Source organism: Hyperolius riggenbachi, chromosome 2 (genome assembly GCF_040937935.1).
Source record: "Hyperolius riggenbachi isolate aHypRig1 chromosome 2, aHypRig1.pri, whole genome shotgun sequence".
Lineage (NCBI taxonomy): Eukaryota > Metazoa > Chordata > Amphibia > Anura > Hyperoliidae > Hyperolius > Hyperolius riggenbachi.
In genome coordinates, this window is record NC_090647.1 from 534948316 (window position 1) to 534974818 (window position 26503).

General features: G+C 54.7%; 2 non-coding genes and 62 pseudogenes across 2 annotated transcripts; all 64 read right to left on the minus strand.

The window, feature by feature from the left end:
* Positions 1-5865: 5865 nt before the first annotated feature.
* LOC137549592 (5S ribosomal RNA) lies at positions 5866-5984 on the minus strand (annotated as a pseudogene).
* Positions 5985-6257: 273 nt separating this feature from the next.
* On the minus strand, positions 6258-6376 carry LOC137553674 (5S ribosomal RNA; annotated as a pseudogene).
* An 81-nt stretch (positions 6377-6457) lies between these two features.
* LOC137551767 (5S ribosomal RNA) lies at positions 6458-6576 on the minus strand (annotated as a pseudogene).
* Positions 6577-6807: 231 nt separating this feature from the next.
* Positions 6808-6926, minus strand: LOC137552401 (5S ribosomal RNA; annotated as a pseudogene).
* An 82-nt stretch (positions 6927-7008) lies between these two features.
* LOC137550759 (5S ribosomal RNA) lies at positions 7009-7127 on the minus strand (annotated as a pseudogene).
* An 81-nt stretch (positions 7128-7208) lies between these two features.
* On the minus strand, positions 7209-7327 carry LOC137553713 (5S ribosomal RNA; annotated as a pseudogene).
* Positions 7328-7409: 82 nt separating this feature from the next.
* LOC137554353 (5S ribosomal RNA) lies at positions 7410-7528 on the minus strand (annotated as a pseudogene).
* Positions 7529-7609: 81 nt separating this feature from the next.
* LOC137558529 (5S ribosomal RNA) lies at positions 7610-7728 on the minus strand (annotated as a pseudogene).
* A 230-nt stretch (positions 7729-7958) lies between these two features.
* Positions 7959-8077, minus strand: LOC137553972 (5S ribosomal RNA; annotated as a pseudogene).
* An 82-nt stretch (positions 8078-8159) lies between these two features.
* Positions 8160-8278, minus strand: LOC137554550 (5S ribosomal RNA; annotated as a pseudogene).
* An 81-nt stretch (positions 8279-8359) lies between these two features.
* On the minus strand, positions 8360-8478 carry LOC137554120 (5S ribosomal RNA; annotated as a pseudogene).
* A 94-nt stretch (positions 8479-8572) lies between these two features.
* Positions 8573-8691, minus strand: LOC137552689 (5S ribosomal RNA; annotated as a pseudogene).
* An 81-nt stretch (positions 8692-8772) lies between these two features.
* LOC137553821 (5S ribosomal RNA) lies at positions 8773-8891 on the minus strand (annotated as a pseudogene).
* An 82-nt stretch (positions 8892-8973) lies between these two features.
* LOC137552894 (5S ribosomal RNA) lies at positions 8974-9092 on the minus strand (annotated as a pseudogene).
* Positions 9093-9174: 82 nt separating this feature from the next.
* LOC137552951 (5S ribosomal RNA) lies at positions 9175-9293 on the minus strand (annotated as a pseudogene).
* Positions 9294-9374: 81 nt separating this feature from the next.
* LOC137552402 (5S ribosomal RNA) lies at positions 9375-9493 on the minus strand (annotated as a pseudogene).
* Positions 9494-9575: 82 nt separating this feature from the next.
* On the minus strand, positions 9576-9694 carry LOC137553589 (5S ribosomal RNA; annotated as a pseudogene).
* An 81-nt stretch (positions 9695-9775) lies between these two features.
* LOC137552403 (5S ribosomal RNA) lies at positions 9776-9894 on the minus strand (annotated as a pseudogene).
* Positions 9895-9976: 82 nt separating this feature from the next.
* On the minus strand, positions 9977-10095 carry LOC137550760 (5S ribosomal RNA; annotated as a pseudogene).
* Positions 10096-10176: 81 nt separating this feature from the next.
* On the minus strand, positions 10177-10295 carry LOC137553714 (5S ribosomal RNA; annotated as a pseudogene).
* Positions 10296-10389: 94 nt separating this feature from the next.
* LOC137554354 (5S ribosomal RNA) lies at positions 10390-10508 on the minus strand (annotated as a pseudogene).
* An 81-nt stretch (positions 10509-10589) lies between these two features.
* On the minus strand, positions 10590-10708 carry LOC137556805 (5S ribosomal RNA). The gene has a single exon (XR_011029443.1). It is a non-coding gene; the product is annotated as a 5S ribosomal RNA (ribosomal RNA).
* A 230-nt stretch (positions 10709-10938) lies between these two features.
* On the minus strand, positions 10939-11057 carry LOC137553117 (5S ribosomal RNA; annotated as a pseudogene).
* Positions 11058-11139: 82 nt separating this feature from the next.
* Positions 11140-11258, minus strand: LOC137553884 (5S ribosomal RNA; annotated as a pseudogene).
* Positions 11259-11339: 81 nt separating this feature from the next.
* On the minus strand, positions 11340-11458 carry LOC137554121 (5S ribosomal RNA; annotated as a pseudogene).
* Positions 11459-11552: 94 nt separating this feature from the next.
* LOC137552690 (5S ribosomal RNA) lies at positions 11553-11671 on the minus strand (annotated as a pseudogene).
* An 81-nt stretch (positions 11672-11752) lies between these two features.
* LOC137553822 (5S ribosomal RNA) lies at positions 11753-11871 on the minus strand (annotated as a pseudogene).
* An 82-nt stretch (positions 11872-11953) lies between these two features.
* On the minus strand, positions 11954-12072 carry LOC137552896 (5S ribosomal RNA; annotated as a pseudogene).
* An 82-nt stretch (positions 12073-12154) lies between these two features.
* On the minus strand, positions 12155-12273 carry LOC137553503 (5S ribosomal RNA; annotated as a pseudogene).
* Positions 12274-12354: 81 nt separating this feature from the next.
* Positions 12355-12473, minus strand: LOC137551535 (5S ribosomal RNA; annotated as a pseudogene).
* Positions 12474-12555: 82 nt separating this feature from the next.
* On the minus strand, positions 12556-12674 carry LOC137554182 (5S ribosomal RNA; annotated as a pseudogene).
* Positions 12675-12755: 81 nt separating this feature from the next.
* LOC137548342 (5S ribosomal RNA) lies at positions 12756-12874 on the minus strand (annotated as a pseudogene).
* A 379-nt stretch (positions 12875-13253) lies between these two features.
* Positions 13254-13372, minus strand: LOC137554079 (5S ribosomal RNA; annotated as a pseudogene).
* Positions 13373-13454: 82 nt separating this feature from the next.
* On the minus strand, positions 13455-13573 carry LOC137553462 (5S ribosomal RNA; annotated as a pseudogene).
* An 81-nt stretch (positions 13574-13654) lies between these two features.
* On the minus strand, positions 13655-13773 carry LOC137553074 (5S ribosomal RNA; annotated as a pseudogene).
* An 82-nt stretch (positions 13774-13855) lies between these two features.
* On the minus strand, positions 13856-13974 carry LOC137552691 (5S ribosomal RNA; annotated as a pseudogene).
* Positions 13975-14256: 282 nt separating this feature from the next.
* LOC137552897 (5S ribosomal RNA) lies at positions 14257-14375 on the minus strand (annotated as a pseudogene).
* Positions 14376-14457: 82 nt separating this feature from the next.
* On the minus strand, positions 14458-14576 carry LOC137552952 (5S ribosomal RNA; annotated as a pseudogene).
* An 81-nt stretch (positions 14577-14657) lies between these two features.
* Positions 14658-14776, minus strand: LOC137551536 (5S ribosomal RNA; annotated as a pseudogene).
* A 282-nt stretch (positions 14777-15058) lies between these two features.
* Positions 15059-15177, minus strand: LOC137559186 (5S ribosomal RNA; annotated as a pseudogene).
* Positions 15178-15407: 230 nt separating this feature from the next.
* On the minus strand, positions 15408-15526 carry LOC137550732 (5S ribosomal RNA; annotated as a pseudogene).
* An 81-nt stretch (positions 15527-15607) lies between these two features.
* Positions 15608-15726, minus strand: LOC137554374 (5S ribosomal RNA; annotated as a pseudogene).
* An 82-nt stretch (positions 15727-15808) lies between these two features.
* On the minus strand, positions 15809-15927 carry LOC137554379 (5S ribosomal RNA; annotated as a pseudogene).
* An 81-nt stretch (positions 15928-16008) lies between these two features.
* Positions 16009-16127, minus strand: LOC137548293 (5S ribosomal RNA; annotated as a pseudogene).
* Positions 16128-16357: 230 nt separating this feature from the next.
* Positions 16358-16476, minus strand: LOC137554619 (5S ribosomal RNA; annotated as a pseudogene).
* Positions 16477-16558: 82 nt separating this feature from the next.
* LOC137553043 (5S ribosomal RNA) lies at positions 16559-16677 on the minus strand (annotated as a pseudogene).
* An 81-nt stretch (positions 16678-16758) lies between these two features.
* LOC137553868 (5S ribosomal RNA) lies at positions 16759-16877 on the minus strand (annotated as a pseudogene).
* Positions 16878-16959: 82 nt separating this feature from the next.
* LOC137553217 (5S ribosomal RNA) lies at positions 16960-17078 on the minus strand (annotated as a pseudogene).
* A 61-nt stretch (positions 17079-17139) lies between these two features.
* LOC137552789 (5S ribosomal RNA) lies at positions 17140-17258 on the minus strand (annotated as a pseudogene).
* Positions 17259-17340: 82 nt separating this feature from the next.
* Positions 17341-17459, minus strand: LOC137551119 (5S ribosomal RNA; annotated as a pseudogene).
* An 81-nt stretch (positions 17460-17540) lies between these two features.
* On the minus strand, positions 17541-17659 carry LOC137551288 (5S ribosomal RNA; annotated as a pseudogene).
* Positions 17660-17741: 82 nt separating this feature from the next.
* On the minus strand, positions 17742-17860 carry LOC137553148 (5S ribosomal RNA; annotated as a pseudogene).
* Positions 17861-18090: 230 nt separating this feature from the next.
* On the minus strand, positions 18091-18209 carry LOC137553494 (5S ribosomal RNA; annotated as a pseudogene).
* An 82-nt stretch (positions 18210-18291) lies between these two features.
* On the minus strand, positions 18292-18410 carry LOC137552046 (5S ribosomal RNA; annotated as a pseudogene).
* Positions 18411-18492: 82 nt separating this feature from the next.
* On the minus strand, positions 18493-18611 carry LOC137558113 (5S ribosomal RNA; annotated as a pseudogene).
* An 81-nt stretch (positions 18612-18692) lies between these two features.
* Positions 18693-18811, minus strand: LOC137553119 (5S ribosomal RNA; annotated as a pseudogene).
* An 81-nt stretch (positions 18812-18892) lies between these two features.
* Positions 18893-19011, minus strand: LOC137551405 (5S ribosomal RNA; annotated as a pseudogene).
* A 230-nt stretch (positions 19012-19241) lies between these two features.
* LOC137555472 (5S ribosomal RNA) lies at positions 19242-19360 on the minus strand. Its single transcript, XR_011028155.1, has one exon. It is a non-coding gene; the product is annotated as a 5S ribosomal RNA (ribosomal RNA).
* Positions 19361-19622: 262 nt separating this feature from the next.
* Positions 19623-19741, minus strand: LOC137549869 (5S ribosomal RNA; annotated as a pseudogene).
* An 81-nt stretch (positions 19742-19822) lies between these two features.
* Positions 19823-19941, minus strand: LOC137552664 (5S ribosomal RNA; annotated as a pseudogene).
* Positions 19942-20023: 82 nt separating this feature from the next.
* Positions 20024-20142, minus strand: LOC137554203 (5S ribosomal RNA; annotated as a pseudogene).
* Positions 20143-20223: 81 nt separating this feature from the next.
* Positions 20224-20342, minus strand: LOC137554122 (5S ribosomal RNA; annotated as a pseudogene).
* Positions 20343-20424: 82 nt separating this feature from the next.
* LOC137552958 (5S ribosomal RNA) lies at positions 20425-20543 on the minus strand (annotated as a pseudogene).
* Positions 20544-21773: 1230 nt separating this feature from the next.
* LOC137552959 (5S ribosomal RNA) lies at positions 21774-21892 on the minus strand (annotated as a pseudogene).
* Positions 21893-26503: the final 4611 nt, after the last annotated feature.

Below are 26503 nucleotides of genomic sequence, written 5' to 3' on the forward strand. Positions count from 1 at the left end.
ATCGCAAGCGCCAGCATTTTGTAGGAGCAGTTTGTCAGCGGTTTCATGAGCGTTTTAGGAAGTGATTTTACAAAGTGCATCAATTTGCCTGCGATTGTGTAGCGAATAGCGATTAGCGTTTTAAGGCTGATTGTTCCTTTTAATTAATTTTAATTTTGTTACAGTGTGTGGTAACGTTAAAACGCTAGCAAAATCGCTCCATGCAGGTTTTGATGAGCGGTTACGCCAGGGTTTATATACTTTACACTGAAGCTCTAACGCTCCCAAAATGCTCCATGTCCTGCGTTTGCGATTTGAGGAATCGCAAGCGCTCCAGTGGAAGTTACCCCATCCATTTACATTAGCTGAGCATTTTGGCTAAACGCTAGCGTTCTGTAACGCTCCAAAAATGCTCTCAAAATCGCACTTGTGGGTTCCAGCCCTGGGAGTCTTTTGGTTAATCCAGTTGGCAAAAATGAAACATTTGGCCAACAGGATTGTAAGCCCGCCCACCAGCGACAAGGTAGACTCTCTTTGGGCGGGGCCTACACTACACTATGCTGGCCTACTCTAATTGGTGCTAGTCACCCTGAAAGCTATTCTAGTGTTGGAGTGCATGTGTGATATGTAACACCTAATCTAATCCTACATCTCCTGCTCCTAAGTGGTGCTGCTCACCAATATGCCCTGTTCAAGTGTTTGGTGTGTGTGTGTGGGGAGGTCTAATCTTATCCTAATCTCATCTCTGTGGTTAGCACTATGCTACAGTCCATGGGATGAGGTGTTGGTCTGGGTATGTCATTCTAAAGTGAGTGTGTGTCTGTCACAGTGTGTATGTCTGGGACTGGGTATCAGTCAGTATGAGTCAGTTAAGGTAAGTTAGTCTGGGGTAAAAGCTGTCAGTGTATGTCAGTCAGTGTATGTGTGATTTATAAGGTGGTCATATATTACTTTGGTTTCCTCTTATTTGACTGGGGTACTGCTCATCCGTCCTCCGTAAAGCGGTAGCCCCCTCATTCCCTACTTTACAGTTGTACGAATGCACAGACCTGATGAGCAGCGAAGAGGACTGTATAACCACCTAAGACTATGCGACAAGGACAACCTAAAACTCTGTAAGTGCCCTAGGGGCCCCTGGAGTTCAGCGGCAGTCTAGCTCATGTAAATCCTCAGTGTAAGTTGAGGAAGAATAGACTACTCACACTAACAACAACAACAACTTCCACGCAAGCTGTTTATATCAGAAAGATATAAACAAAAGGAGTGGTCATAAATTACTTTGGTTTCCTCCTGCTCCCTGGGTGTCCACACGGAGAAGAACAAGCTAGTCTTGACTCCCCTTGCTTTCACTCAGTTTGACCGGGGTACTGCTCATCTGTCCTCCGTAAAGCGGTATCCCCCTCATTCCCCACTTTACAGTTGTATGAATGCACAGACCGGACAAGCAGCGAAGAGGACCACATGACCCCCTAAGAGTGGAAGACAAAGACAACATGAACTCTTCTACTTGCCTTAGAGGCCCCAGAGTTCAGCAACAGGTTTTCTTTGCTCATTCTCTCTAACAGGCTGGTTCATTTTAATGATCCCCATTGTAAGATGAGGAAGAATAGGCTGCCTACACTAAGCAAATAATAGTAGTTTCAGCCAAACAAATAAACTGTATCAGAAATGCGTTAATAGAAGGAGAGATGGAGCATAAATGTCAGTTGGAAGCTAGCTATAATTTTTTATCCAACCAACAAAAACCAATCTACTATAATTAACTAACCTAACCACGCAACCAACAAATATAACCTACTATATTAAGCTAAGGTAGCCATCCTAAGAAAAAAAAATACCATAATTAACTAACTGCACTTTTTGTTACCATAGCCGCCTTGCAAGACACCTTGCACACCTAACACAGTCCAGGAGCCCCAAGAGGTCTAACATCATCTGCTTCAAGAGACTCCAGAGCATCCTATTTATGCTTTTCTGGCTATTGTGATGTCATCAGGGCCCATTTTGATGTCATCAGGGACACCCCCCCCCCCCCCCCACACACACACACACACACACTATTCCCAAGCCATTTTGCATAAGTTTTCCTCATTTTTTATGTTTTTTTCTGGCCTGCAAAGCACAAATATTTGAGTCCCCATTTACTTGCATTGGGTTCGGAATTCGGCCCGAACATGCCGAATATCAGGGCGACGTTCGAACCGGAACATTTTAGTGTTCGATCAACACTTTTAGTCAGCCTGTGTCACCCGCACCCAGCATGCGCCCACACAATATGCCACTAATAGGCAACCTGTGTCACCCCCACCCAGCATGCGCCCACACAATATGCCACTAATAGGCAACCTGTGTCACCCCCACCCAGCATGCGCTCACACAATATGCCACTAATAGGAAACCTGTGTCACCCCCACCCAGCATGCGCTCACACAATATGCCACTAATAGGCAACCTGTGTCACCCCCACCCAGCATGCGCTCACACAATATGCCACTAATAGGAAACCTGTGTCACCCCCACCCAGCATGCGCATGCAATATGCCACTAATAGACAGCCTGTGTCACCCCCACCCAGCATGCGTACACACAATATGCCACTAATAGGCAGCCTGTGTCACCCCCACCGAGCATGTGCACACATAATATGCCACTAATAGGCAGCCTGTGTCACCCTCACCTCAGCATGCGCACACAATATACCACTAATAGGCAACCTGTGTCACCCCCACCCAGCATGCGCCCACACAATATGCCACTAATAGGCAGCCTGTGTCACCCCCACCCAGCATGCGTACACAATATGCCACTAATAAGCAGCCTGTGTCACCCCCACCCAGCATGTGCACACAATATGCCACTAATAGGCAACCTGTGTCACCCCCACCCAGCATGCACACACAATATGCCACTAATAGGCAGCCTGTGTCACCCCAACCCAGCATGCGTACACACAATATGCCACTAATAGGCAGCCTGTGTCACCCCCACCCAGCATGCGTACACACAATATGCCACTAATAGGCAACCTGTGTCACCCCCACCCAGCATGCACACACAATATGTCACTAAAAGGCAGCCTGTGTCACCCCAACCCAGCATGCGTACACACAATATGCCACTAATAGGCAGCCTGTGTCACCCCCACCCAGCATGCACACACACAATATGCCACTAATAGGCAACCAGTGTCACCCCCACCCAGCACGCGCCGACACAATATGCCACTAATAGGCAGCCTGTGTCACCCCCTCCCAGCATGCAGCAACACATTATGCCACTAGTATTCAGCCTGTGCCCCACCCAGCATGCGCCCACACAATATGCCACTAATAGGCAGCCTGTGTCACCTCCACTGAGCATGTGCACACAATATGCCACTAATCGGCAAACTGTGTCACCCCCACCCAGCATGTGCACACAATATGCCACTAATAGGAAGCCTGTGTCACCCCCACCCAGCATGCGCACACAATATGCCACTAATAGGCAGCCTGTGTCACCCCCACCCAGCATGCGTACACACAATATGCCACTAATAGGCAGCCTGTGTCCCCCCACCCAGCATGCGTACACAATATGCCACTAATAGGCAGCTTGTGTCACCCCCACCCAGCATGCACACACAATATGCCACTAATATGCAGCCTGTGTCACCCCCACCCAGCATGCGCTCACACAATATGCCACTAATAGGAAACCTGTGTCACCCCCACCCAGCATGCGCTCACACAATATGCCACTAATAGGCAACCTGTGTCACCCCCACCCAGCATGCGCTCACACAATATGCCACTAATAGGAAACCTGTGTCACCCCCACCCAGCATGCGCATGCAATATGCCACTAATAGACAGCCTGTGTCACCCCCACCCAGCATGCGTACACACAATATGCCACTAATAGGCAGCCTGTGTCACCCCCACCGAGCATGTGCACACATAATATGCCACTAATAGGCAGCCTGTGTCACCCTCACCTCAGCATGCGCACACAATATACCACTAATAGGCAACCTGTGTCACCCCCACCCAGCATGCGCCCACACAATATGCCACTAATAGGCAGCCTGTGTCACCCCCACCCAGCATGCGTACACAATATGCCACTAATAAGCAGCCTGTGTCACCCCACCCAGCATGTGCACACAATATGCCACTAATAGGCAACCTGTGTCACCCCCACCCAGCATGCACACACACAATATGCCACTAATAGGCAACCAGTGTCACCCCCACCCAGCACGCGCCGACACAATATGCCACTAATAGGCAGCCTGTGTCACCCCCTCCCAGCATGCAGCAACACATTATGCCACTAGTATTCAGCCTGTGCCCCACCCAGCATGCGCCCACACAATATGCCACTAATAGGCAGCCTGTGTCACCTCCACTGAGCATGTGCACACAATATGCCACTAATCGGCAAACTGTGTCACCCCCACCCAGCATGTGCACACAATATGCCACTAATAGGAAGCCTGTGTCACCCCCACCCAGCATGCGCACACAATATGCCACTAATAGGCAGCCTGTGTCACCCCCACCCAGCATGCGTACACACAATATGCCACTAATAGGCAGCCTGTGTCCCCCCACCCAGCATGCGTACACAATATGCCACTAATAGGCAGCTTGTGTCACCCCCACCCAGCATGCACACACAATATGCCACTAATATGCAGCCTGTGTCACCCCCACCCAGAATGTGCCCACACAATATGCCACTAATAGGCAGCCTGTGTCACCCCCACCCAGCATGCGCATACAATATGCCACTAATAGGCAACCTGTGTCACCCCCACCCCGCATGTGCACACACAATATGCCACTAATTGGCAGCCTGTGTCACCCCCACCCAGCATGTGCACACAATATGCCACTGATAGGCAGCCTGTGTCACCCCCACCCAGCATGCGCTCACACAATATGCCACTAATAGGCAACCTGTGTCACCCCCACCCAGCATGCGCACACACAATATGCCACTAATAGGCAACCCGTGTCACCCCCATCCAGCATGCGCACACACAATATGCCACTAATAGGCAAACTGTGTCACCTCCACCCAGCATGCACACACAATATGCCACTAATAGGCAACCTGTGTCACCCCCACCCAGCATGCATACACACAATATGCCACTGATAGGCAGCCTGTGTCTCCCCCTCACCCAGCATGCGCACACACAATATGCCACTATTAGAGAGCCTGTGTCAACCCTAGAGTTGGGCGAACAGTTCGGCTGTGTTAGCCGAACTGTTCGGCTGCCCAACCTGTCATTTCGCTGTGGCTCTTACTACTTCCGGGTCGCAATGACCCGGAGTAGTAAGTCTGCGCTGGCCCGGCGGAGCGCGTCCTAGATCGCGCTCCCGTTGCCGGGCACTGTCTGCGCATGTGTGTGACGTCATGGGAGCGCGATCTAGGACGCGCTCCGCCGGGCCAGCGCAGATGTACTACTTCGGGTCATTGCGACCCGGAAGTAGTAAGAGCCACAGCGAAATGACAGGTTGGGCAGCCGAACAGTTCGGCTGCAGTTCGGCTAACACAGCCGAACTGTTCTTAGCCGAACTGTTCGCCCAACTCTAGTCAACCCCACCCAGCATGCGTACACACAATATGCCACTAATAGGCAACCTGTGTCACCCCCACCCAGCATGTGCACACAATATGCCACTAATCGGCAAACTGTGTCACCCCCACAGGTTCACAGCCGGTCTCCCACACAGCTACTAACCAGGCCTGAAGCCGCGTAGCTTCCGCAATCTGACGAGAGCGGGTGCTTTCGGCTTAGTGTGGCCACAGGCAAAATCCAAGGCGCCGTTCCTGCGCCTTGAAGGTGAGGCTTCCCACGTGCTCATAGCTATTGGACCGCAAACCCCCAAAAAAAGCCTGCAGCACCTGGAGTTCACAGCCAGTCTCCCACGCAGCTACTAACCAGGCCTGAAGCCATTTAGCTGCCGCGATCTGACGAGAGCGGGCGCTTTCGGCTTAGTGTGGCCGCAGGCGAAATCCAATCTGCGCCTTGAAGGTGAGGCTTCCCACGTGCTCATAGCCATTGGACCGCAAACCCCAAAAAAAGCCTGCAGTACCTGGGGTTCACAGCCGGTCTTCCACGCAGCTACCAACTGTTCCTGAAACCACTTAGCTTCCACGATCTGACGAAAGCGGGCGCTTTTGGCTTAGTGTGGCCGCAGGCAAAATCCAAGGCGCCGTTCCTGCGCCTTGAAGGTGAGGCTTCCCACGTGCTCATAGCCATTGGACCGCAAACTCCAAAAAAAAGCCTGCAGCACCTGGGGTTCACAGCCGGTCTCCCACGCAGCTACTAACCAGGCCTGAAGACGCTTAGCTTCCACGATCTAAGGAGGGCGGGCGCTTTCGGCTTAGTGTGGCCGCAGGAAAAATCCGAGTTGCCGTTGCTGCGCCTTGAGGGTGAGGCTTCCCACGTGCTCATAGCCATTGGACCGCAAACCCAAAAAGAAGCCTGCAGCACCTGGGGTTCACAGCCAGTCTCCCACACAGCTACTAACCAGGCCTGAAGCCGCTTAGCTTCCGCGATCTGATGAGAGCGGGCGCTTTTGGCTGAGTGTGATCGCAGGCGAAATTTAAGGCGCCGTTCTTGCGCCTTGAAAGTGAGGCTTCCCACGTGCTCATAGCCATTGGACTGCAAACCCAAAGAAATGCCTGCAGCACCTGGGGTTCACAGCCGGTCTCCCACACAGCTACTAACCAGGCCTGAAGCCGCAGGCAAAATCCAAGTTGCCGTTGCTGCGCCTTGAGGGTGAGGCTTCCCACGTGCTCATAGCCACTGGACCGCAAACCCCCAAAAAAAGCCTGCAGCACCTGGGGTTCACAGCCGGTCTCCCACGCAGCTACTAACCAGGCCTGATGCCATTTAGCTTCCGCAATCTGACGAGAGCGGGCACTTTTGGCTTAGTGTGGCCGCAGGCACAGTCCAAGGTGCCGTTCCTGCGCCTTGAAGGTGAGGCTTCCCACGTGCTCATAGCCATTGGACCGCAAACCCCCCAAAAAAGCCTGCAGCACCTGGGGTTCACAGCCACTCTCCCACGCAGCTACTAATCAGGCCTGAAGCCGCTTAGCTTCCGCGATCTGACGAGAGCGGGCGCTTTCGGCTTAGTGTGGCCGCAGGCGAAATCCAAGGCGCTGTTCCTGCGCCTTGAAGGTGAGGCTTCCCACGTGCTCATAGCCATTGGACCGCAAACCCAAAAAAAAGCCTGCAGCACCTGGGGTTCACAGCCAGTCTCCCACGCAGCTACTAACCAGGCCTGATGCCACTTAGCTTCCGCGATCTGATGAGAGCGGGCGCTTTCGGCTTAGTGTGGTGGCAGGCGAAATCCAAGGCGCCGTTCCTGCGCCTTGAAAGTGAGGCTTCCCACGTGCTCATAGCCATTGGACCGCAAACCCCCCAAAAAAGCCTGCAGCACCTGGGGTTCACAGCCACTCTCCCACGCAGCTACTAACCAGGCCTGAAGACGCTTAGCTTCCACGATCTAACGAGGGCGGGCGCTTTCGGCTTAGTGTGGCCGCAGGCAAAATCCGAGTTGCCGTTGCTGCGCCTTGAGGGTGAGGCTTCCCACGTGCTCATAGCCATTGGACCGCAAACCCAAAAAAAAGCCTGCAGCACCTGGGGTTCACAGCTGGTCTCCCACACAGCTACTAACCAGGCCTGAAGCCGCTTACCTTCCGCGATCTGACGAGAGCGGGCACTTTCGGCTTAGTGTGGCCGCAGGCGAAATCCAAGGCGCCGTTCCTGCGCCTTGAAAGTGAGGCTTCCCACGTGCTCATAGCCATTGGACTGCAAACCCAAAGAAATGCCTGCAGCACCTGGGGTTCACAGCCGGTCTCCCACACAGCTACTAACCAGGCCTGAAGCCGCAGGCAAAATCCAAGTTGCCGTTGCTGCGCCTTGAGGGTGAGGCTTCCCACGTGCTCATAGCCATTGGACCGCAAACCCAAAAAAAAGCCTGCAGCACCTGGTGTTCACAGCCGATCTCCCACACAGCTACTAACCAGGCCTGATGCCACTTAGCTTCCACAATCTGACGAGAGCGGGCACTTTTAGCGTAGTGTGGCCGCAGGCACAGTCCAAGGCGCCGTTCCTGCGCCTTGAAGGTGAGGCTTCCCACGTGCTCATAGCCATTGGACCGCAAACCCCCCAAAAAAGCATGCAGCACCTGGGGGTCACAGCCGGTCTCCCACGCAGCTACTAACCAGGCCTGAAGACGCTTAGCTTCCACGATCTAACGAGGGCGGGCGCTTTCGGCTTAGTGTGGCCGCAGGAAAAATCCGAGTTGCAGTTGCTGCGCCTTGAGGGTGAGGCTTCCCACGTGCTCATAGCCATTGGACCGCAAACCCCCAAAAAAGCCTGCAGCACCTGGGGTTCACAGCCGGTCTCCCACGCAGCTACTAACCAGGCCTGATGCCACTTAGCTTCCGCGATCTGATGAGAGCGGGCGCTTTCGGCTTACTGTGGTGGCAGGCGAAATCCAAGGCGAAATCCAAGGCGCCGTTCCTGCGCCTTGAAAGTGAGGCTTCCCACGTGCTCATAGCCATTGGACCGCAAACCCCCCAAAAAAGCCTGCAGCACCTGGGGTTCACAGCCACTCTCCCACGCAGCTACTAATCAGGCCTGAAGTCGCTTAGCTTCCGCGATCTGACGAGAGCGGGCGCTTTCGGCTTAGTTTGGCCGCAGGCGAAATCCAAGGCGCCGTTCCTGCGCCTTGAAGGTGAGGCTTCCCACGTGCTCATAGCCATTGGACCGCAAACCCCAAAAAAAGCCTTCAGCACCTGGGGTTCACAGCCGGTCTCCCACGCAGCTACTAACCAGGCCTGATGCCACTTAGCTTCCGCAATCTGACGAGAGCGGGCACTTTTGGCTTAGTGTGGCCGCAGGCACAGTCCAAGGCGCCGTTCCTGCGCCTTGAAGGTAAGGCTTCCCACGTGCTCATAGCCATTGGACCGCAAACCTCCCAAAAATGCCTGCAGCACCTGGGGTTCACAGCCACTCTCCCACGCAGCTACTAATCAGGCCTGAAGCCGCTTAGCTTCCGCGATCTGACGAGAGCGGGCGCTTTTGGCTTAGTGTGGCCGCAGGCGAAATCCAAGGCGCTGTTCCTGCGCCTTGAAGGTGAGGCTTCCCACGTGCTCATAGCCATTGGACCGCAAACTCCAAAAAAAAGCCTGCAGCACCTGGGGTTCACAGCCACTCTCCCACGCAGCTACTAATCAGGCCTGAAGCCGCTTAGCTTCTGCGATCTGACGAGAGCGGGCGCTTTCGGCTTAGTTTGGCCGCAGGCGAAATCCAAGGCGCCGTTCCTGCGCCTTGAAGGTGAGGCTTCCCACGTGCTCATAGCCATTGGACCGCAAACCCAAAAAAAAGCCTGCAGCACCTGGGGTTCACAGCCGGTCTCCCACGCAGCTACTAACCAGGCCTGATGCCATTTAGCTTCCGCAATCTGACGAGAGCGGGCACTTTTGGCTTAGTGTGGCCGCAGGCACAGTCCAAGGCGCCGTTCCTGCGCCTTGAAGGTGAGGCTTCCCACGTGCTCATAGCCATTGGACCGCAAACCCCCCAAAAAAGCCTGCAGCACCTGGGGATCACAGCCGGTCTCCCACGCAGCTACTAACCAGGCCTGAAGACGCTTAGCTTCCACGATCTGACAAGAGCGGGCGCTTTCGGCTTAGTGTGGCCGCAGGCGAAATCCAAGGCGCCGTTCCTGCGCCTTGAGGGTGAGGCTTCCCACGTGCTCATAGCCATTGGACCGCAAACCCAAAAAAAAGCCTGCAGCACCTGGGGTTCACAGCCGGTCTCCCACGCAGCTACTAACCAGGCCTGATGCCATTTAGCTTCCGCAATCTGACGAGAGCGGGCACTTTTGGCTTAGTGTGGCCGCAGGCACAGTCCAAGGTGCCGTTCCTGCGCCTTGAAGGTGAGGCTTCCCACGTGCTCATAGCCATTGGACCGCAAACCCCCCAAAAAAGCCTGCAGCACCTGGGGTTCACAGCCACTCTCCCACGCAGCTACTAATCAGGCCTGAAGCCGCTTAGCTTCCGCGATCTGACGAGAGCGGGCGCTTTCGGCTTAGTGTGGCCGCAGGCGAAATCCAAGGCGCTGTTCCTGCGCCTTGAAGGTGAGGCTTCCCACGTGCTCATAGCCATTGGACCGCAAACCCAAAAAAAAGCCTGCAGCACCTGGGGTTCACAGCCAGTCTCCCACGCAGCTACTAACCAGGCCTGATGCCACTTAGCTTCCGCGATCTGATGAGAGCGGGCGCTTTCGGCTTAGTGTGGTGGCAGGCGAAATCCAAGGCGAAATCCAAGGCGCCGTTCCTGCGCCTTGAGAGTGAGGCTTCCCACGTGCTCATAGCCATTGGACCGCAAACCCCCCAAAAAAGCCTGCAGCACCTGGGGTTCACAGCCACTCTCCCACGCAGCTACTAACCAGGCCTGAAGACGCTTAGCTTCCACGATCTAACGAGGGCGGGCGCTTTCGGCTTAGTGTGGCCGCAGGCAAAATCCGAGTTGCCGTTGCTGCGCCTTGAGGGTGAGGCTTCCCACGTGCTCATAGCCATTGGACCGCAAACCCAAAAAAAAGCCTGCAGCACCTGGGGTTCACAGCTGGTCTCCCACACAGCTACTAACCAGGCCTGAAGCCGCTTACCTTCCGCGATCTGACGAGAGCGGGCGCTTTCGGCTTAGTGTGGCCGCAGGCGAAATCCAAGGCGCCGTTCCTGCGCCTTGAAAGTGAGGCTTCCCACGTGCTCATAGCCATTGGACTGCAAACCCAAAGAAATGCCTGCAGCACCTGGGGTTCACAGCCGGTCTCCCACACAGCTACTTACCAGGCCTGAAGCCGCAGGCAAAATCCAAGTTGCCGTTGCTGCGCCTTGAGGGTGAGGCTTCCCACGTACTCATAGCCATTGGACCGCAAACCCAAAAAAAAGCCTGCAGCACCTGGTGTTCACAGCCGATCTCCCACACAGCTACTAACCAGGCCTGATGCCACTTAGCTTCCGCAATCTGACGAGAGCGGGCACTTTTAGCGTAGTGTGGCCGCAGGCACAGTCCAAGGCGCCGTTCCTGCGCCTTGAAGGTGAGGCTTCCCACGTGCTCATAGCCATTGGACCGCAAACCCCCCAAAAAAGCATGCAGCACCTGGGGTTCACAGCCGGTCTCCCACGCAGCTACTAACCAGGCCTGAAGACGCTTAGCTTCCACGATCTAACGAGGGCGGGCGCTTTCGGCTTAGTGTGGCCGCAGGAAAAATCCGAGTTGCAGTTGCTGCGCCTTGAGGGTGAGGCTTCCCACGTGCTCATAGCCATTGGACCGCAAACCCCAAAAAAAGCCTGCAGCACCTGGGGTTCACAGCCGGTCTCCCACGCAGCTACTAACCAGGCCTGATGCCACTTAGCTTCCGCGATCTGATGAGAGCGGGCGCTTTCGGCTTACTGTGGTGGCAGGCGAAATCCAAGGCGAAATCCAAGGCGCCGTTCCTGCGCCTTGAAAGTGAGGCTTCCCACGTGCTCATAGCCATTGGACCGCAAACCCCCCAAAAAAGCCTGCAGCACCTGGGGTTCACAGCCACTCTCCCACGCAGCTACTAATCAGGCCTGAAGTCGCTTAGCTTCCGCGATCTGACGAGAGCGGGCGCTTTCGGCTTAGTTTGGCCGCAGGCGAAATCCAAGGCGCCGTTCCTGCGCCTTGAAGGTGAGGCTTCCCACGTGCTCATAGCCATTGGACCGCAAACCCCAAAAAAAGCCTTCAGCACCTGGGGTTCACAGCCGGTCTCCCACGCAGCTACTAACCAGGCCTGATGCCACTTAGCTTCCGCAATCTGACGAGAGCGGGCACTTTTGGCTTAGTGTGGCCGCAGGCACAGTACAAGGCGCCGTTCCTGCGCCTTGAAGGTAAGGCTTCCCACGTGCTCATAGCCATTGGACCGCAAACCTCCCAAAAATGCCTGCAGCACCTGGGGTTCACAGCCACTCTCCCACGCAGCTACTAATCAGGCCTGAAGCCGCTTAGCTTCCGCGATCTGACGAGAGCGGGCGCTTTTGGCTTAGTGTGGCCGCAGGCGAAATCCAAGGCGCTGTTCCTGCGCCTTGAAGGTGAGGCTTCCCACGTGCTCATAGCCATTGGACCGCAAACTCCAAAAAAAAACCTGCAGCACCTGGGGTTCACAGCCACTCTCCCACGCAGCTACTAATCAGGCCTGAAGCCGCTTAGCTTCTGCGATCTGACGAGAGCGGGCGCTTTCGGCTTAGTTTGGCCGCAGGCGAAATCCAAGGCGCCGTTCCTGCGCCTTGAAGGTGAGGCTTCCCACGTGCTCATAGCCATTGGACCGCAAACCCAAAAAATAGCCTGCAGCACCTGGGGTTCACAGCCGGTCTCCCACGCAGCTACTAACCAGGCCTGATGCCACTTAGCTTCCGCAATCTGACGAGAGCGGGCACTTTTGGCTTAGTGTGGCCGCAGGCACAGTCCAAGGCGCCGTTCCTGCGCCTTGAAGGTGAGGCTTCCCACGTGCTCATAGCCATTGGACCGCAAACCCCCCAAAAAAGCCTGCAGCACCTGGGGTTCACAGCCGGTCTCCCACGCAGCTACTAACCAGGCCTGAAGACGCTTAGCTTCCACGATCAAACGACGGCGGGCGCTTTCGGCTTAGTGTGGCCGCAGGCAAAATCCGAGTTGCCGTTGCTGCGCCTTGAGGGTGAGGCTTCCCACGTGCTCATAGCCATTGGACCGCAAACCCAAAAAAAAGCCTGCAGCACCTGGGGTTCACAGCCGGTCTCCCACACAGCTACTAACCAGGCCTGAAGCCGCTTAGCTTCCGCGATCTGACAAGAGCAGGCGCTTTCGGCTTAGTGTGGCCGCAGGCGAAATCCAAGGCGCCGTTCCTGCGCCTTGAAAGTGAGGCTTTCCACGTGCTCATAGCCATTGGACTGCAAACCCAAAGAAATGCCTGCAGCACCTGGGGTTCACAGCCGGTCTCCCACACAGCTACTAACCAGGCCTGAAGCCGCAGGCAAAATCCAAGTTGCCGTTGCTGCGTCTTGAGGGTGAGGCTTCCCACGTGCTCATAGCCATTGGACTGCAAACCCAAAGAAATGCCTGCAGCACCTGGGGTTCACAGCCGGTCTCCCACACAGCTACTAACCAGGCCTGAAGCCGCAGGCAAAATCCAAGTTGCCGTTGCTGCGCCTTGAGGGTGAGGCTTCCCACGTGCTCATAGCCATTGGACCGCAAACCCAAAAAAAAGCCTGCAGCACCTGGTGTTCACAGCCGATCTGCCACACAGCTACTAACCAGGCCTGATGCCACTTAGCTTCCGCAATCTGACGAGAGCGGGCACTTTTAGCTTAGTGTGGCCGCAGGCACAGTCCAAGGCGCCGTTCCTGCGCCTTGAAGGTGAGGCTTCCCACGTGCTCATAGCCATTGGACCGCAAACCCCCCCAAAAAGCCTGCAGCACCTGGGGTTCACAGCCGGTCTCCCACGCAGCTACTAACCAGGCCTGAAGACGCTTAGCTTCCACGATCTAACGAGGGCGGGCGCTTTCGGCTTAGTGTGGCCGCAGAAAAAATCCGAGTTGCAGTTGCTGCGCCTTGAGGGTGAGGCTTCCCACGTGCTCATAGCCATTGGACCGCAAACCCAAAAAAATGCCTGCAGCACCTGGGGTTCACAGCCGGTCTCCCACGCAGCTACTAACCAGGCCTGATGCCACTTAGCTTCCGCGATCTGATGAGAGCGGGCGCTTTCGGCTTAGTGTGGTGGCAGGCGAAATCCAAGGCGCCGTTCCTGCGCCTTGAAAGTGAGGCTTCCCACGTGCTCATAGCCATTGGACCGCAAACCCCCCAAAAAAGCCTGCAGCACCTGGGGTTCACAGCCACTCTCCCACGCAGCTACTAATCAGGCCTGAAGTCGCTTAGCTTCCGCGATCTGACGAGAGCGGGCGCTTTCGGCTTAGTTTGGCCGCAGGCGAAATCCAAGGCGCCGTTCCTGCGCCTTGAAGGTGAGGCTTCCCACGTGCTCATAGCCATTGGACCGCAAACCCCAAAAAAATCCTTCACCACCTGGGGTTCACAGCCGGTCTCCCACGCAGCTACTAACCAGGCCTGATGCCACTTAGCTTCCGCACTCTGACGAGAGCGGGCACTTTTGGCTTAGTGTGGCCGCAGGCACAGTCCAAGGCGCCGTTCCTGCGCCTTGAAGGTAAGGCTTCCCACGTGCTCATAGCCATTGGACCGCAAACCTCCCAAAAATGCCTGCAGCACCTGGGGTTCACAGCCACTCTCCCACGCAGCTACTAATCAGGCCTGAAGCCGCTTAGCTTCCGCGATCTGACGAGAGCGGGCGCTTTTGGCTTAGTGTGGCCGCAGGCGAAATCCAAGGCGCTGTTCCTGCGCCTTGAAGGTGAGGCTTCCCACGTGCTCATAGCCATTGGACCGCAAACTCCAAAAAAAAGCCTGCAGCACCTGGGGTTCACAGCCACTCTCCCACGCAGCTACTAATCAGGCCTGAAGCCGCTTAGCTTCTGCGATCTGACGAGAGCGGGCGCTTTCGGCTTAGTTTGGCCGCAGGCGAAATCCAAGGCGCCGTTCCTGCGCCTTGAAGGTGAGGCTTCCCACGTGCTCATAGCCATTGGACCGCAAACCCAAAAAAAAGCCTGCAGCACCTGGGGTTCACAGCCGGTCTCCCACGCAGCTACTAACCAGGCCTGATGCCACTTAGCTTCCGCAATCTGACGAGAGCGGGCACTTTTGGCTTAGTGTGGCCGCAGGCACAGTCCAAGGCGCCGTTCCTGCGCCTTGAAGGTGAGGCTTCCCACGTGCTCATAGCCATTGGACCGCAAACCCCCCAAAAAAGTCTGCAGCACCTGGGGTTCACAGCCGGTCTCCCACGCAGCTACTAACCAGGCCTGAAGACGCTTAGCTTCCACGATCTAACGACGGCGGGCGCTTTCGGCTTAGTGTGGCCGCACGCAAAATCCGAGTTGCCGTTGCTGCGCCTTGAGGGTGAGGCTTCCCACGTGCTCATAGCCATTGGACCGCAAACCCAAAAAAAAGCCTGCAGCACCTGGGGTTCACAGCCGGTCTCCCACACAGCTACTAATCAGGCCTGAAGCCGCTTAGCTTCCGCGATCTGACAAGAGCGGGCGCTTTCGGCTTAGTGTGGCCGCAGGCGAAATCCAAGGCGCCGTTCCTGCGCCTTGAAAGTGAGGCTTTCCACGTGCTCATAGCCATTGGACTGCAAACCCAAAGAAATGCCTGCAGCACCTGGGGTTCACAGCCGGTCTCCCACACAGCTACTAACCAGGCCTAAAGCCGCAGGCAAAATTCAAGTTGCCGTTGCTGCGCCTTGAGGGTGAGGCTTCCCACGTGCTCATAGCCATTGGACCGCAAACCCAAAAAAAATCCTGCAGCACCTGGGGTTCACAGCCGGTCTCCCACACAGCTACTAACCGGGCCTGAAGCCGCTTAGCTTCCGCAATCTGACGAGAGCGGGCGCTTTCGACTTAGTGTGGCTGCAGGCGAAATCCAAGGCGCCGTTCCTGCGCCTTGAAGGTGAGGCTTCCCACGTGCTCATAGCCATTGGACCGCAAACCCCCAAAAAAGCCTGCAGCACCTGGGGTTCACAGCCGGTCTCCCACGCAGCTACTAACCAGGCCTGATGCCACTTAGCTTCCGCAATCTGACGACAGCGGGCACTTTTGGCTTAGTGTGGCCGCAGGAACAGCCCAAGGCGCAGTTCCTGCGCCTTGAAGGTGAGGCTTCCTACGTGCTCATAGCCATTGGACCGCAAACCCCCAAAAAAAGCCTGCAGCACCTGGGGTTCACAGCCGGTGTCCCACGCAGCTACTAACCAGGCCTGAAGATGCTTAGCTTCCACGATCTAACGAAGGCGGGCGCTTTCGGCTTAGTGTGGCCGCAGGCAAAATCCGAGTTACCGTTGCTGCGCCTTGAGGGTGAGGCTTTCCACGTGCTCATAGCCATTGGACCGCAAACCCCAAAAAAAGCCTGCAGCACCTGGGGTTCACAGCCAGTCTCCCACACAGCTACTAACCAGGCCTGAAGCCGCTTAGCTTCCACGATCTGACGAGAGCGGGCGCTTTCGGCTTAGTGTGGCCGCAGGCGAAATCCAAGGCGCCGTTCCTGCGCCTTGAAAGTGAGGCTTCCCACGTGCTCATAGCCATTGGACTGCAAACCCAAAGAAATGCGTGCAGCACCTGGGGTTCACAGCCGGTCTCCCACACTGCTACTAACCAGGCCTGAAGCCGCAGGCAAAATCCAAGTTGCCGTTGCTGCGCCTTGAAGGTGAGGCTTTCCACGTGCTCATAGCCATTGGACCGCAAACCCAAAAAAAAGCCTTTAGCACCTGGAGTTCACAGCCGGTCTCCCACGCAGCTACTAACCAGGCCTGATGCCACTTAGCTTCCGCAATCTGACGAGAGCAGGCACTGTTGGCTTAGTGTGGCCGCAGGCACAGTCCAAGGCGCCGTTCCTGCGCCTTGAAGGTGAGGCTTCCCACGTGCTCATAGCCATTGGACTGCAAACCCCCCAAAAAAGCCTGCTGCACCTGGGGTTCACAGCCACTCTCCCACGCAGCTACTAATCAGGCCTGAAGCCGCTTAGCTTCCGCGATCTGACGAGAGCGGGCGTTTTCGGCTTAGTGTGGCCGCAGGCGAAATTCAAAGCGCTGTTCCTGCGCCTTGAAGGTGAGGCTTCCCACGTGCTCATAGCCATTGGACCGCAAACCCAAAAAAAAGCCTGTAGCACCTGGGGTTCACAGCTGGTCTCCCACGCAGCTACTAACCAGGCCTGAAACCACTTAGCTTCCGCAATCTGCCGAAAGCGGGCGCTTTTGGCTTAGTGTGGCCGCAGGCAAAATCCAAAGCGCCGTTCCTGCGCCTTAAGGGTGAGGCTTCCCACGTGCTCATAGCCATTGGACCGCAAACTCCCAAAAAAAGCCTGCAGCACCTGGGGTTCACAGCCACTCTCCCACGCAGCTACTAATCAGGCCTGAAGCCGCTTAGCTTCCGCCATCTGACGAGAGCGGGCGCTTTCGGCTTAGTTTGGCCGCAGGCGAAATCCAAGGCGCCGTTCCTGCGCCTTGAAGGTGAGGCTTCCCACGTGCTCATAGCCAAAAGCCTGCAGCACCTGGGGTTCACAGCCGGTCTCCCACGCAGCTACTAACCAGGCCTGATGCCACTTAGCTTCCGCAATCTGACGAGAGCGGGCACTTTTGGCTTAGTGTGGCCGCAGGAACAGTCCAAAGCGCCGTTCCTGCGCCTTGAAGGTGAGGCTTCCCACGTGCTCATAGCCATTGGACCGCAAACCCCCAAAAAAAGCCTGCAGCACCTGGGGTTCACAGCCGGTCTCCAACGCAGCTACTAACCAGGCCTGAAGCCGCTTAGCTTCCGCGATCTGACGAGAGCGGGCGCTTTCGGCTTAGTGTGGCCACAGGTAAAATCCAAGGCGCCGTTCCAGCGCTTTGAAAGTGAGGCTTCCCACGTGCTCATAGCCATTGGACTGCAAACCCAAAGAAATGCCTGCAGCACCTGGGGTTCACAGCCGGTCTCCCACACAGCTACTAACCAGGCCTGAAGACGCTTAGCTTCCACGATCTAACGAGAGCGTGCGCTTTCATCTTAGTGTGGCCGCAGGCAAAATCCAAGTCGCCGTTCCTGCGCCTTGAAAGTGAGGCTTCCCACGTGCTCATAGCCATTGGACCGCAAACCCCCAAAAAGAGCCTGCAGCACTTGGGGTTCACAGCCAGTCTCCAACGCAGCTACTAACCAGGCCTGAAGCCGCTTAGCTTCCGCGATCTGACGAGAGCGGGCACTTTCGACTTAGTGTGGCCACAGGCGAAATCCAAGGCGCCGTTCCTGCGCCTTGAAAGTGAGGCTTCCCACGTGCTCATAGCCATTGGACTGCAAACCCAAAGAAATGCCTGCAGCACTTGGGGTTCACAGCCGGTCTCCCACACAGCTACTAACCAGGCCTGAAGCCGCAGGCAAAATCCAAGTTGCCGTTGCTGCGCCTTGAGGGTGAGGCTTCCCACGTGCTCATAGCCATTGGACCGCAAACCCAAAAAAAAGCCTGCAGCACCTGGGGTTCACAGCCGGTCTCCCACGCAGCTACTAACCAGGCCTGAAGCCGCTTAGCTTCCCCGATTTGACAAGAGCGGGCGCTTTCGGCTTAGTGTGGCCGCAGGCGAAATCCAAGGCGCCGTTCCTGCGCCTTGAAAGTGAGGCTTCCCACGTGCTCATAGCCATTGGACCGCAAACCCCCAAAAAGAGCCTGCAGCACCTGGGGTTCACAGCCAGTCTCCCACGCAGCTACTAACCAGGCCTGAAGCCGCTTAGCTTCCGCAATCTGACGAGAGCGGGCACTTTTGGCTTAGTGTGGCCGCAGGCACAGTCCAAAGCGCCGTTCCTGCGCCTTGAAGGTGAGGCTTCCCACGTGCTCATAGCCATTGGACCGCAAACCCCCAAAAAAAGCCTGCAGCACCTGGGGTTCACAGCCGGTCTCCCACGCAGCTACTAACCAGGCCTGAAGCCGCTTAGCTTCCGCGATCTGACGAGAGCGGGCACTTTCGGCTTAGTGTGGCCACAGGCGAAATCCAAGGCGCCGTTCCAGCGCTTTGAAAGTGAGGCTTCCCACGTGCTCATAGCCATTGGACTGCAAACCCAAAGAAATGCCTGCAGCACCTGGGGTTCACAGCCGGTCTCCCACACAGCTACTAACCAGGCCTGAAGACGCTTAGCTTCCACGATCTAACGAGAGCGTGCGCTTTCAGCTTAGTGTGGCCGCAGGCAAAATCCGAGTTGCCGTTGCTGCGCCTTGAGGGTGAGGCTTCCCACGTGCTCATAGCCATTGGACCGCAAACCCAAAAAAAAGCCTGCAGCACCTGGCGTTCACAGCCGGTCTCCCACACAGCTACTAACCAGGCCTGAAGCCGCTTTGCTTCCGCGATCTGACAAGAGCGGGCACTTTCGACTTAGTGTGGCCGCAGGCGAAATCCAAGGCGCCGTTCCTGCGCCTTGAAAGTGAGGCTTCCCACGTGCTCATAGCCATTGGACTGCAAACCCAAAGAAATGCCTGCAGCACCTGGGGTTCACAGCCGGTCTCCCACACAGCTACTAACCAGGCCTGAAGCCGCAGGCAAAATCCAAGTTGCCGTTGCTGCGCCTTGAGGGTGAGGCTTCCCACGTGCTCATAGCCATTGGACCGCAAACCCAAAAAAAAGCCTGCAGCACCTGGGGTTCACAGCCGGTCTCCCACGCAGCTACTAACCAGGCCTGAAGCCGCTTAGCTTCCGCGATCTGACGAGAGCGGGCGCTTTCGGCTTAGTGTGGCCGCAGGCGAAATCCAAGGCGCCGTTCCTGCGCCTTGAAAGTGCGGCTTCCCACGTGCTCATAGCCATTGGACTGCAAACCCAAAGAAATGACTGCAGCTACAAACGCAGCTACTAACCAGGCCTGAAGCCGCTTAGCTTCCGCGATCTGACGAGAGCGGGCACTTTCGACTTAGTGTGGCCACAGGCGAAATCTAAGGCGCCGTTCCTGCGCCTTGAAAGTGAGGCTTCCCACGTGCTCATAGCCATTGGACCGCAAACCCCCAAAAAGAGCCTGCAGCACCTGGGGTTCACAGCCAGTCTCCAACGCAGCTACTAACCAGGCCTGAAGCCGCTTAGCTTCCGCGATCTGACGAGAGCGGGCACTTTCGGCTTAGTGTGGCCACAGGCGAAATCCAAGGCGCCGTTCCAGCGCTTTGAAAGTGAGGCTTCCCACGTGCTCATAGCCATTGGACCGCAAACCCAAAAACAAGCCTGCAGCACCTGGGGTTCACAGCCGGTCTCCCACGCAGCTACTAACCAGGCCTGAAGCCGCTTAGCTTCCGCAATCTGACGAGAGCAAGCACTTTCGACTTAGTGTGGCCACAGGCGAAATCCAAGGCGCCGTTCCTGCGCCTTGAAAGTGAGGCTTCCCACGTGCTCATAGCCATTGGACCGCAAACCCCCAAAAAGAGCCTGCAGCACCTGGGGTTCACAGCCAGTCTCCCACACAGCTACTAACCAGGCCTGAAGACGCTTAGCTTCCACGATCTAACGAGAGCATGCGCTTTCAGCTTAGTGTGGCCGCAGGCAAAATCCAAGTCGCCGTTCCTGCGCCTTGAGGGTGAGGCTTCCCACGTGCTCATAGCCATTGGACCGCAAACCCAAAAACAAGTCTGCAGCACCTGGGGTTCACAGCCGGTCTCCCACACAGCTACTAACCAGGCTTGAAGCCGCTTAGCTTCCACGATCTGACGAGAGCGTGCGCTTTTGGCTTAGTGTGGCCGCAGGCGAAATCCAAGGCGCCGTTCCTGCGCCTTGAAGGTGAGGCTTCCCACGTGCTCATAGCCATTGGACCGCAAACCCCCCAAAAAAGCCTGCAGCACCTGGGGTTCACAGCCAGTCTCCCACACAGCTACTAACCAGGCCTGAAGCCACTTAGCTTCCACAATCTGACGAGAGCGGGCGCTTTCAGCTTAGTGTGGCCGCAGGCAAAATCCAAGTCGCCGTTCCTGCGCCTTGAGGGTGAGGCTTCCCATGTGCTCATAGCCATTGGACCGCAAACCTCCAAAAAAGCCTGAAGCACCTGGGCCCCACCCAGCATGCGCACACACAATATGCCACTAATAGACAGCCTTTGTCACGCCCACCCAGCATGCGCACACAATATGCCACTAATAGGCAACCTGTGTCACCCCCACCCAGAATGCGTACACACAATATGCCACTAATAGGCAGCCTGTGTCACCACACCCAGCATGCACACACAATATGCCACTAAAAGGCAGCCTTTGTCACCCCCACCCAGCATGCATTTACAATATGCCACTAATAGGCAGCCTGTGTCACCCCCACCCAGCATGCGCACACACAATATGCCACTAATAGGCAACCTGTGTCAGCCCCACCGAGCTGCGCCCACACAATATGCCACTAATAGGCAGCCTGTGTCACCCCCACCCAGCATGCGCACACACAATATGCCACTAATAGGCAGCCTGTGTCACCCCCACCCAGCATGTGCACACACAATATGCCACTAATAGGCAGCCTGTGTCACCCCCACCCAGCATGCGCACACACAATATGCCACTAATAGGCAACCTGTGTCAGCCCCACCCAGCATGCGCACACAATATGCCACTAATAGGCAGCCTGTGTCACCCCCCACCCAGCATGCGCACACAATATGCCACTAATAGGCAGCCTGTGTCAGCCCCACCCAGCATGCGCACACAATATGCCACTAATAGGCAGCCTGTGTCACCCCCCCACCCAGCATGCGCACACAATATACCACTAATAGGCAGCCTGTATCACCCCCACCCAGCATGCGTATTGCTTAAAAAGGAAATAAACATGGCAGCCTCCATATACCTCTCTCTCCAGTTGTCCTTTAAAGGGACCACTATTGCGAAAGTTGTAAATTTAAAATATATGTCAACACATACAAATAAGAAGTACGTTTCTCCCAAATAAAAAAATCCTTTTCAGGGAGCGTCTTTATAAAGGCCATGCTGAGAATCCCTATGAGGATATGGACTAATGGTCCAAATCCTGTCAGTTCTGTCAGTTCTGTCAGATTTCTGCTACTAACTGTAAGTGACAGCAACATAGTAGAAAAGTAATTTATAGCTCATTTTACTCTGGGAGAAACGTGCTGCGCCTTGAAGGTGAGGCTTCCCACGTGCTCATAGCCATTGGACCGCAAACCCCCCAAAAAAGCCTGCAGCACCTGGGGTTCACAGCCAGTCTCCCACACAGCTACTAACCAGGCCTGAAGCCACTTAGCTTCCACAATCTGACGAGAGCGGGCGCTTTCAGCTTAGTGTGGCCGCAGGCAAAATCCAAGTCGCCGTTCCTGCGCCTTGAGGGTGAGGCTTCCCATGTGCTCATAGCCATTGGACCGCAAACCTCCAAAAAAGCCTGAAGCACCTGGGCCCCACCCAGCATGCGCACACACAATATGCCACTAATAGACAGCCTTTGTCACGCCCACCCAGCATGCGCACACAATATGCCACTAATAGGCAACCTGTGTCACCCCCACCCAGAATGCGTACACACAATATGCCACTAATAGTCAGCCTGTGTCACCACACCCAGCATGCACACACAATATGCCACTAAAAGGCAGCCTTTGTCACCCCCACCCAGCATGCATTTACAATATGCCACTAATAGGCAGCCTGTGTCACCCCCACCCAGCATGCGCACACACAATATGCCACTAATAGGCAACCTGTGTCAGCCCCACCGAGCTGCGCCCACACAATATGCCACTAATAGGCAGCCTGTGTCACCCCCACCCAGCATGCGCACACACAATATGCCACTAATAGGCAGCCTGTGTCACCCCCACCCAGCATGTGCACACACAATATGCCACTAATAGGCAGCCTGTGTCACCCCCACCCAGCATGCGCACACACAATATGCCACTAATAGGCAACCTGCGTCAGCCCCACCCAGCATGCGCACACAATATGCCACTAATAGGCAGCCTGTGTCACCCCCCACCCAGCATGCGCACACAATATGCCACTAATAGGCAGCCTGTGTCAGCCCCACCCAGCATGCGCACACAATATGCCACTAATAGGCAGCCTGTGTCACCCCCCCACCCAGCATGCGCACACAATATACCACTAATAGGCAGCCTGTATCACCCCCACCCAGCATGCGTATTGCTTAAAAAGGAAATAAACATGGCAGCCTCCATATACCTCTCTCTCCAGTTGTCCTTTAAAGGGACCACTATTGCGAAAGTTGTAAATTTAAAATATATGTCAACACATACAAATAAGAAGTACGTTTCTCCCAAATAAAAAAATCCTTTTCAGGGAGCGTCTTTATAAAGGCCATGCTGAGAATCCCTATGAGGATATGGACTAATGGTCCAAATCCTGTCAGTTCTGTCAGATTTCTGCTACTAACTGTAAGTGACAGCAACATAGTAGAAAAGTAATTTATAGCTCATTTTACTCTGGGAGAAACGTGCTTTTTATTTATGTATTTACATGCATTTTAAATTTTCAAATTGTTTTGTGATAATGGTCCTTTAAGAAGAATCAGAGGATAGCTATCATGTTCCATCTCCCTGTTGGGCCTGTGTGTGAAGAGGAATGTGCAGTGTGTGTGGATCCACAGACCGAAGATGAGTGAAATTTATATTTTTCTGAGCTACATAATAATTGTGGGACTGACAGTGGAAGGTGACTGCAAGGGGTAATGAGCAGCAGCTAGTGACAGTTTGCGGCCATATTGTGTGTGTGCCGGGTTCGGTTGGGCCTTACTATCGAATGACTCGCTTCACCCTCAAGAGATTATGGGACTGGTCAGTGGACAGCATAGGAACAGTGCTAGAAGGTTTATTTACACAGGATGTTGCTGATATTGTATTGTGGAGTGCCAACCTAAAAAGGAAAGCTGTAACCTGCCATAAAAAAGTAAGATACTCACCTCAGAAGAGGGAAGATTCTGGATCCCTAATAGCCTTCTGTAAGGAAACGCGGAAATGCCGCCGTCTCTCAAGGTGAGGCGGCTGTTTCCGCGTCCAGCATGGCGTCACAACGCGGAAAAAACGCTGCATGCCGCATAGGCAGTGCGGCGGAATCCGCATTGGGAACGGCGGAATCCGCATCAGAGGCGGCCCCCGCACTAGATACATTGCATGACAGTACTGGTGTGGCTGGGACTGATAGTCCACCAAGATTCAGACTTACACGCGCGCGAGCAGAGAGGCAGAGTTTAAATAGCAGTTAGAAGGGTGTCGGCTGACCAGCTGGGTCAGCTGACAAATTCCACTGCTCTCATTGGACCAGCAATTAGGGAGGTCCTGGAAAGGTCCTAGAGTATATATACTGCTGGCTGTTCACTTGCTCTTTGTCTGGCGTGCGATCACATATGTGGGAGTACCCAGATCCGTAGTCAGATCCTTAAGTGTGCCGGGACCAGCTGGAGCTGTAATCCTACACTTAGCTAGATTATTGATAGCTAAAGTACTAGTTTGATTGTGATTATCTGTTATGACTTTTGCCTGCCTCGACTATCCTCCTGAACTCTGACCTTGTACCTCGATATTTCTGATACTCTGTTGCCGAACCTCGGCTTGTTCCTAGACTCTGTTTCTGCCTCCTGATTTTGTACCCCGATATATCTGATACCCCGTTGCCGAACCCTGCCTGTACTTTGACTCTGCCTTTGCCTACTGTATTTGTACTTTATCTGTCCGTGTGTGTACGACCTGGCTTGTCCGACCTCGAGAACCGACCTCACGATTGGAGGCGGTTCCCAGTCCTGTTAGTGACACTTCTTCCTGAGTGTCACTCTCGGACGTTCCTTCCTACTGTCAGTCTGACTCCTCCCGTCTTGGAGAGCTCAGGTCTGCGGAAGGAATCCGTGCAGTTCTCCTTGCTGCACTGAGGCCTAGGCCTCCTAGTGTTACTGTTACACCAAAACACTACACTCTACTCAGGCGAACAGAGGTTAGTTTGTATATCGGATTATCGGTGAGACTGCAGATCACTTATAATCTGGTATATATCTGTATTTCCGGTGATACTGCAGATCACCGGTAATCAGATACTCTCTGCGCCCACCGATCGTTACACCTTCCCATTCCTCTGTGTCCCCTCGTTCCACTGCAGGGGCCCTTGTTCAAATATCCCGCCGGCTGCTTCTTCAGTTCTTCTAGTATGGAGCTGCTCATCTTTGGAAGTACCTGGAGACCCGAGTACTTCAGTGGCCCTCCGAGGGTACCCAAAGGCTTCGTCCACATGTAAGTTGAAAACTGGAACAGGGGGTGGCGGCAGTGGAACATGTCGGCGCTATATAAATACTAATGCCTTACAATTATGCCCTGCCTCTACCCAGCAGTTAACTTGTTTTGATGATTAAACCCCCTATTGTATTGTGATTACCTAGCTAGACTGTCATCAGCTTAGACTTCAGTATTCCCCACACTCAGATTATACACACGCTTTCTCACAGCCCCCTCCAATGTAACTGTCTCCTGGTATTTACATATGCAAAAATTAACATTCTCACAGTACGGCCACACGGGGAGCGCCGCACACAAGTTCAATGGACATTCTCACAGTACGGCCACAAGGGGGAGCTCTGCACACAAGTTCAATGGACATTTTCCCAGTAACGTCCACAAGGGGGAGCTCCTCGCACAATGCTGCCGGCTTACATACCGTTCCTGGATACTCCGTGGGATGCTCCTAGTCTCGTCCTCCTCGGCTGTGTAGAGCAGAGACACACCGACCTCCTCCAGCCTTTTGTCGCTCGAGCGCTGCTTCCGTTGTCCGCTGAGGTCGTGTTTCCGTCTCGCAGGTGATGTAGATGCCTTGCGCTGGTGACGTGGAGCTGTGCGATTAAGCACACCTTGCCAGTGCTGTATATACTATACTGTAATATATATGTTATATCTATTAATACAAGATTAATTCTAGGCACAGCATATACTGTCAGGCTGTATAATAGTAAGCACAGCTTTAATACAAGGTTTTCACACTGGTTTCTTCAACTAGATGTTCAAGCATTACTGTACTTGTATGCCAGCCTTGCAACACATAGCTGTCTCTTGCAGCATTTCATAGCTCCAAACTATCCCTGTTTTGGAGGGACAGTACCTCTTTGGGGACCGTGTCCCTCTTTCTTCCTCATTTGTCCCTCTTTCATGACTGATGTATACATCTATGTAATCATATGTATATTTCTTATTTTCAAATGTTAATATGAAGGAAAATGAACCAGGATAGAAAGTACCAGTGTGGTTTAAATTATAAAATAACATATTTTTATTTTGAAATCTTTATGGTATGCGCGACTAGGGGGGTGCCTAGGGCGTGATCAAGGGTGTGGCAGGAGTGTGGCTTAAGTGTCCCTATTTCTTATCTCAAAAAGTTGGAAAGTATGGCCAGGGCCGGTTCTAGGGGCTGGTTAGAATTTTTGGGGCACCTACACAGGTGTCCATTTAAATATCTGAATGGTTGCCTATGGCAGCGCCCAAATGTCCTATTTCAGAGTCTCCCACATAGGTAGCCAGAGAGCCCTGTTTATGTGGCAAGAGAGGGCCCCGAATACACAGCACAGCAGAGGGTGAACTAAAGTGAACCTTAACTGTATAAAAGACAAAAAAAGTGCATTTACCAGCCCCCTGCAGCTGCCCTGTACTCATCCTCCAGCGCCCCGCAGCACCCTACTTTTGTTCTAATGAGAGCCTCTAGTCCGCTCGCCTCCTAATCGCGCTCTCATGGATGGGAGCAGTCTGCGAATTTGCAGTACTAAAAAATCTCTACTGCACATAGATGGGAGCGCTATTGAGGAGACGCACATGCGCAGTGGCCAGTCAGTCTGGAAGAGGATCGCTAAGGGGGACTGGAGGGCAGCTTAGTGACAGCATGGGCACAGGGCAGCTGCAGGGGGCTCGTAGAAGCCCCAGGT